This window comes from Dermacentor andersoni, chromosome 3 (genome assembly GCF_023375885.2).
Source record: "Dermacentor andersoni chromosome 3, qqDerAnde1_hic_scaffold, whole genome shotgun sequence".
Lineage (NCBI taxonomy): Eukaryota > Metazoa > Arthropoda > Arachnida > Ixodida > Ixodidae > Dermacentor > Dermacentor andersoni.
This window is the reverse complement of record NC_092816.1, coordinates 135441351-135449758: the sequence shown is the minus strand read 5'-3', so window position 1 is coordinate 135449758 and position 8408 is coordinate 135441351. Positions and strand designations below refer to the sequence as shown.

The following is an 8408-nucleotide window of genomic DNA, read 5'->3' as shown; positions in this document are numbered from 1 at the left end:
TCTTAAACACTAACAAAACCAGATAGGCATTAGAGTGAGCATCACTTAAATACATTACACTGGTTTAAAGTTATTGCACCACTTTGTGCCAGGTAAAAATGTTAGAAACATCAAAAATGGTAAGATTCTACGGCCAACCGTGAAAACTAAATAAAAAATCATTAAGCTTTCTTAAACGGGTACAGGAGCTTTACAACTGGCCGTCTTGGTGATGGACACGCAGATAGATGAGCAGCCATTCCACTGAGACGAGAATGTTGAGGGCTTCGCATTGAAGTCTGCGAGACACTGCAGAGTAGTTCTTGGTCCACGTGAAGGAGGTTGCTTGCATACACGTCTGGGCCACCACACTCAATGCATGGTGTTACCGGAACCTTTTCCCCCTGCATTGTGGTAAAAAAGCATGGTTAAGTTTATATAATATTTAATATGCAAAAAAAGAGGTGAGGCATGCAGACAGGACACGAGAGTAGAGAAGTGAACACGAAAGACATGAAAAATTTCATTAAATTGTTTTAATAGATAAAATGTTTATGCTATGTGTCATTCATTATGAGGATTCATAACCGCAACATATTTCATGTATAAGCAGGTAGAATTATCAGCTTGGTCAGTTTGTACAAGCTCGTTTGAGGCAAGAAATCGAGTTTCACAAACAAAACCTCCACATTCTTGACTGAAAAAGGAACACCTCAGATGACATGAAGTCCTGTGAGTGGGAATTGCACAGTTCAAGAAAAACAAATTAAAACTCACACACCGATCCTGAAAAAGGAATAAGCACCTGCTACTGCAAAAAGCTAATTAATTGATAGGTTTTAGTAGCACAAGGGCATCTTTGGCCAAGGAGCGCGAAGTCTATACTGCAAAAGATAAACTTAGCGCATCTTTACAAAGCAAATATATAAAGATGACTAATGCCTCTCTGCGCTACAGTTGCTTTGCTCTAGCGTGAAGTCATTTTAATGCATGCACACGCATACACACGCTACACCCAAGTTTAACAGCTGCAGAATTAAAATTGGGCAGCAACGAAGTCGCAACCTTTAACCCTTGATCCCAAGCTGTACTAGTGACTGGAGGAAGTACCAATATCGCCAATGACGAGTCACACTCTTTCTGCCCGATGTTATGCTGCTGTTATTGTCAAAGATGAGTTACAGTCGGCATTGAGGGAAAGCTGCCCTCAAGAGCAGCTCTTATTTTTGTGTTATTTCTAACCAGACACCAATGAAGTAATATATTTTTAGAATGAGAATGACACCCAAAAATTGAGTACGTAAAAAATTTGGAAAATTTGGTACATTTTTCCGGAATCAACTTGGGGGTTAATGGTTAAAGCGGCAATCCAGAAACTAGAACAAGTTTTTACATGTTTGCTACCAGTGAATGCTAGAAAATATGTTGGCATTCTGTAGTTTCGTCCAACAATGCAAAAGGGATTCTTAATAACTGAGGAAATAAATGGAAAAGTATCATGAAGTATATTTCGCGAATGTAAATCAGAATCACTCAACTTCTGTTACTATATAATCTCCACTTGATTAACCTGCACTTTCTGAACTAGTTCAGGAGGTGCTGCATTTCACTACTCATTACACCAGTTCAACGTGGCAGCAACTGCACGTTGTGATTTGTTTTACTTAGTGCAGGCTTTGTACAGGGCGAGTTCACAGCATTCCCCACACTTGGCCGAAAGGTAGTGCATGTTTACGCAACGGGTGTGGTGCCGCTTCTGCACGAGCGAGGTGCAGAAATCAGAGTTTCATACAATAATTACTAGAGGGAACTCTGACAGTGTCTACAGAAGATCAAACAAGAACGGCTTCACCAGCATGGAAATTATAGGAAGTACATGGATTTGCCTAAACTTCATCTGTTTGGCTTCAAACGGCTTTGTCAAATACTGTGTAATAAATAAATAAACATTAAAATCGTCCGATGACCGGATTCAAGCACAGGAACTCTAGAACAGAAGTCTGATATTGAAACCATTAAGCCACGGAGGCATGTAACGACAAGCGAGTGCAACGCCCTGATGAATTTATCGCGGGCATACCAGTGCCTTGAGACGCTTGGCGCCTTTCAATTTGGCCACCTGGACAAGCTCAATCGTTGCAATTAATAGCAACTGTGCGTGTTGGCGCCGTCTTCTGCACTTCGAAGAGTATAGACTGCGCTGAAATCGACAATAAGATTTATATAGCGTATAATATACGAAGCCACAAGAACGTTTGAATTCACAAGCTCGAATATCAGACAAATCCATGTGCTTCCCACCATTCCCATGGTGGTACGACTGCAGCGCCAGAGTTCCCTCTAGTAATTACTGTAAGAAACTCTTATGGCAGAAATAACCGAAGTGCCTGGCATTTTGTTTTGGAGTAATAAACTAAGTTTTTCTGTCCTATAAATCTTACTGGTCATTAATTCCAAGTTTTAGTGCAGCCACATGTCCAGTAGGCATTTGTGGTATTTTGCATAAACATTGCAAAGCCAACTGTGATGAATGTTCCCTCTGGTAAATTGTTATGATCGAGTAGCATAGACTACTCAAGCAATCTCTGGAAGGCAAGTGAAGTAATTTTCTTATTAGCAGCCTTTAAACAGCATTCGAGCATATGACACATGCACCTCAGATATGCAGATAATATTTCCGTGACTCAGCAAGAAGCGATGCTTCATGTTCCACGAGGCTACTTCAATCAAAGCAGTATTGGTGCTCTTTAAAAACAATGCCAATGCAGATGATTCAAATATCCTTCAGGGGCAACAGTTATGCCTGAAATCAAGCTAGATTAGCTTCTTTAAACACATGATCAGACCGTGTTAGAAGTGCTTCTTAAAATCCTCCTATTTATTAGACTAGTAATATATCTGTACACAAAGGCTACTAATTAGGTCTCATGCTATATCATCATCTTTACAAAAGCTTTACTTAGTAATACACATGCTGTGATAAGATTTGAGACCACATTGAGATGCTGAACAAGGTGAATTCATTATTTTTCAAATGAAGCTCCTGTTCTTCCAAACGAGAAGAAAGGATACTGAGGGTCAAAATTTTTCTGAATCACAGCTGGAAGATGCCAGGAAAGGCACGTGGAAACTTATTTGTAATTTTCTATTTAAATGTAGAAATGATAAAGGGAAATGAAAATGGTAAAAAAAAGCAACCAGGCATGGGGGGAGAATGAACCTACAGCCTTTGCATTACGCATGCGATGCATTAACCACTGTGCCACCGAGGCAACATTCAACCGTCCACAATGGCCCCTCAGATTGTCGACGCTCAAACGCGGCCGTAGTACCACAGTGGTTAGTATATCACTTGCGTAATGTGAAGGTTACGGGTTCGTTCCCCACCCACAGGTGGATATCTTTTAATCCACTTTCATTTACCCAGAATTTATCATTTCTATACTTCATATAAAAAACTTAAAACATGTTCCTTTATGCTTTCCTTGGCCTCATTATCTGCTGGCTTCTTCCAGTTCTGTTACTTCAAACACTTATACATATTCTAATCTGGTAAGTAAACAGCTTTTGCATGATGCTGGAATGCAATATAAAACATTATTGCAGGGCCGTGTTATGTAGAATGCCTTACATTGCCCAGGCAAGGTGTATTAATGTCAATCTGAAAAAAAAAAACAATTCCCACTCTAGGCAGAAATGCTGTGTACTGCTGTGTGCAACAGGGTTTAACGAAAACAACTTGTTCAGAAATAAAGCCACCAAACAACGAGGAAATATGAGAACTAGATGAAAATTTGTGCAGTTGCATGTTAAAAATTTAGCACAGCAACAGATGAAGTCTTAACGAAGGAAGCGCGAGGATGGTTTATTTTGGACACACGAGGCAATGTACATGAAAGATGCATATGAACTTACACGTGGAGAAATATTGTTTATGTAGCAGCTAAACTACGAACAGGCCTAGAACACACTGATACAAGGTGTCGAGCATGTAAATCTTATCATGCCCTTAAGTCAAAGAAACATGGCTGTTTCTCATGATTCGCTACACATGGCTGGCTCACACAACTTAGCCACTTCTATATATGCCTTGTAATTACCAGGTGGTCTGTGTGACACGTGCAAGCTTTAAATATGTACAAGTGCCACGTAACTGGACAGCACCAATGTAATGACGTTTGCCATCGTTTTGAGGAAGTGAAACCAATTCTTGCATTTTTCCTAATTAGGTAATTAGTTATTAACGATTATTTAACTGCTCAAATATTATATTCAAGGCAAAAGTGTCAGTGTGAAAATTGTAGAGCATCCTGAAAATTTCCCAATCCAGCTTTCTACTGCTCAATAGGTGCAACAATTTTTTTTTTCAAGCTTGAAAGAAGCCAGTGAATACATGCAAGAAGTGCTGTGCAACTAGCCACTCGTGCACCTGAACACCATTTGGCTCCTCCTTTCATGCTTGAAAAAACTTTTCAAAAAGAACATTTTAGAAATTGATTAATTATAATTGACTATGTTTTAGGCAAAATGCATGAAATAGTGTGACTGCCACCTCCATTTTTGGCGACATGAATTGACTCCATTTTCATTTCCAAATCCAGCTATATATGGTGCGTGTTTTGAGCTGGTTCTGTAATTTAGGCTGGTTTTGACTAATTGAAGCTTCGCACCTTAATAATGGAGTCAGCCTAAAAAGAAATTGGTACATAAACGGTCGCTGTCAGTACTCCATACTCCTTTAACTTAGTGCAAAGTGCTTGTGAGCCAAGAAGTTGGTAGCTCTAAGCAGTATTTCTCATTTTGACCTGGTGTTATAGCCCACTTACTATGATGCCATGCTGCTGAGTCATGCTGGTCCCAGCTTCAATCTAGGCAATGGCAGCTGCCCTCCAATGGGGGTAAAATGCAATAACGCTTATGCACTTAGATTCAGGTGTACATTAAAGAAGGCCAGGTTCCCAAAACTTCAGGTTGTGACTTTGGAATGTAAAAGCCCATAATTTAATTTTAAAATCTAAAGTTGCTTTATTAGGAGCAGGGGCATCATTTTGAGCTTTTACTGCACTGCCATGGCACCAAGAAGCTCTGAGTAAATAAAAACAATTTCTTAGACAATGTACATATCTTGCAAACATTTACAAACACTTCTCTGCATGCACCTCTGTTGCTGTTATATTTAGATCCGTATGCCAAGGCGGGCTATGATATTAGAACGTGTTTCAAACTTGTTTTTTTTTTACCGCTTTAAAGTTGTTGGTTATTTGCATCTCATTGTGTGTCGAACGCACATTTCAATGCACTAATTTCTTCAGAAAGTGCACTCCTCTTTATTCATTTGTGCATGCAAAAAGGGTTCAGAAGAACTGCTTTCTGAAGATCTGTATAACAAGCAAAAAACAATTCTATGTATGCTGCACAAAGAGAAAGGATTGGTTTGTAAATAAGTTATTTAGTTCTTAAAAAAGAGGCAGCTGTCAGTATTCTGTTCCAAAATAAAAATTCCCCCTACCTGGCTCTGCTTCATTTTCCGATGCTGATGGTCCATTCGGGGGCACTAAACTGATAGGCTGCACTTTGGCCATGTCGGGTGTGCTGTCACCAGGCCCAAGGTCGATCGACATCCTCACCAAAAGTCGAGTCCAAACGCTATAAAAAAAAACATCTCATCATTTTGCTATCAGTTTTGTCACCTGGCGTGTTTCACGCACGGCCGTCAGTGAAATATTTCGTCACTTGGATACTGCAAAAAATTCAAGCATTTTCTGGCAGCCAAGCTGAATACACAGTAAATGGAGAACATTAAAGAGAAAATGCAGTTGTCACATTAGATTGATCAAGTACAGCAGAAATGGAAATAAATCAGTGATACTGTGTCTGTTGGCTTTGAATGCAAGAAACGTAAAAACAGGAACTTGCAGCCACGCTAGTTTGAATTTCCCGCGTTTGCTACACCTCGCAACAAGTTTGGCATCGTCCGGTACTCGGGGATAGTAATCGCTTAAAATCAAGATGAACGAGCGTCGGCATAATTTAACAGGATACTTAACCGGGCAATATTGGCGCATAAAACAACTCACGTAGCGACGCTACAGTCAATTACCCGATGACGCATCTGCGGGCGGTGCGGTTTGGGCGAACAATTCAAAAAGGAATGAAAGTTTCACTTGTTTCACGCCTGCTAAGCTAAGACAGAATTTGAGTTTCTTCCTAAACTATACAGGATATTTACGCTCTGAATAAAACGCTGGAAATTTTGTTACGTCACACTGCATACGTATGAAAGCGAGGAAATAAGCTTTTATTGTATTCTGCCCAGACGGCATGCAGCAGCTACCACTCTCATGCAACAAAAGCAAGAAAGTGGTACTCGCGGCACGGAAAACAAACATTTACAGCGCCAACGTTACGCCCTTTGGAGTTGGAACTAAGCACGATGAAGCCAGTTAGTTTTCTAGCTTTCATAACGCCATGGAACACGACCAAACATCGAGCGAAACAACTGTCTGCTCTGGAAAATTATTACCGCTTCCATTTATATACCGATCGCTGCCACAAGCAAAAGTAAATGGGCTAGCTGTCCACAAGCGGCAGATTAGACTGACAGCAACATATTACGATAACGTAAAACAATTTCCACGCTGACTTGGCAGCCGCGGTACGCGCTAAGTGCCACAGTTCTCGTTTGCCGCTCGAAATTCACACCATGATGACGGTCACTGCATCTTTCACATGAAATATTGCACGCTTCGCTCCGGAGCTCAACAGGAGGGCGAAACGCATTTGTACGTACCTGAAATCCGCATGCCGGAAACCCGTCGACGCTTCCGAGAACGGGGCACACAGCCATACACTCGTACGGCGGCTTGACTTGGACGTGAGGCACTTCTATCAAATATTTCACATGCGACATGTTTCACACCGATTGCGCGAACACGAGAAAATGCCGCAGGTCGCAATGCGACGCCGTGCACCCGTGCATCTACCGATGAGCGGCGTGCACGGACTTGCAGAAAAACAGAACTATGACAAAACGGCCGGCGCGAAAGGATGGCGGCTCTCGTTGCGGAGACGAAGCGGACGAAGCAATGTTGCCAACTGTTGGTTCCGCGTTATGCCGGCGGTGGTGGCTTTAGTGGCGTGTGTTACGGCTGTCTATTTTTTTATTTCTTTTCCCCAAACAGTATAGCTAAGATCCGTAGGTTGTTTGAATTTTTAACTGTGTCGTTTGGCGTTATCTTTTTGTCTTTTTATGCTATTAAGCGGCCAATTATGGCCTCCCAGGTTCGCGCACGCCAGCTTCGCGCGCAAATCTCGGAGGCCATAAGACAACTCGTTAGGAAATGTCGTTCTTGTCGTTGTTAACGTTTCATCATCGTGTCTTCAACTGAGATAGAGAGGTAGTGTCCCTTTTCCCGGGGTTGGGAGGGGGCGATCAAGACGGCATCGCTCAGCGGGGGGAGGGGGAGTAGGTTCGTGTTGGTTGTTATCGCGAAATTCGCGAAGCCTGCGATTTTTTTTTTATAACGTAAGCATTCTATACTTACCCAACAAGAAAAACCATCCGTCCGTCATTCCGTACCGCACGATATCTTTCAAAATAGAACCCGCAGCAGCGAGTGAATTCACCTTCGTGCTAGCTCTCGCTTCAACGCGACCGAAGCGGCGAGAACACTGCGCTCACGAAGCTTTCAGCTCATGCCGCACTATGCGCTTTTCGCAGATCACTTTCAAGATAGGTGTACGCGCGTCTGTTTTCAAAGCGAAGTAAACGGTGAGAACACAGCGCGCGAAGTTTTCAGCAGTGGGCACACTCTGTCCACAATGCTGTTCGCTTTCAAGATACGGTTCGCGCGGCCGGGCCACAAGCAGCCGCCGCCGGAGAACGGTTGATAATGGTTCGACGCGGATGAGAAGAGCTAAAGAGCGATAACGGCTCAAAACGAACGGAACTTCACCAGCGCACCTGGCCCCGCCACCTGCAGTACTTTGCTTGCACCATTCACTTGGCGCCGCCGACCTCAGCAGTTCGTGTCGCCGCAGCGCTGTCGCTTATAGTCGTCGGATCAAGTCTCATAACATTAATAACGACATGGACTGCGTGTAGATGAGGAAGAGTCACAATGCTTACACATACTTAGACAAATCCGAGAGGAGTGCCTGTGTGATTTTTTTTTTTTTTACCGGAAATGTGCAGTCAGCGGTGACCCAGAGTTGACAATGCATGTTAGAGGGGTGCCAAGCTTTTTTTTTTGTGAGAGTCTTGCCCAGCTCCCAAAGATCTGCTCAAGCTAAGCCTTGCTGATGGCTGTATGTTTTTTTTTTTTTTTTATTGTCGCATGCCCTCGAACTGCCACGAATCCTACAGTGTAATGACATTAGAGCAGTATTCACGTCCAAAGGGAAATGCAGCCGGTAATTTGGCTGCCTAA

The 8408-nt window shown here is 42.4% G+C and overlaps 1 long non-coding RNA gene across 1 annotated transcript; it reads right to left on the bottom strand.

Moving 5' to 3' along the window:
* Nucleotides 1–323: 323 nt before the first annotated feature.
* Nucleotides 324–7228, bottom strand: LOC140216769 (uncharacterized). Its single transcript, XR_011893457.1, has 3 exons — nt 6770–7228; nt 5489–5625; nt 324–383 (listed from the first exon to the last, which is right to left on the bottom strand). It is a non-coding gene; the product is annotated as an uncharacterized lncRNA (long non-coding RNA).
* Between the last annotated feature and the right edge of the window lie 1180 nt (nt 7229–8408).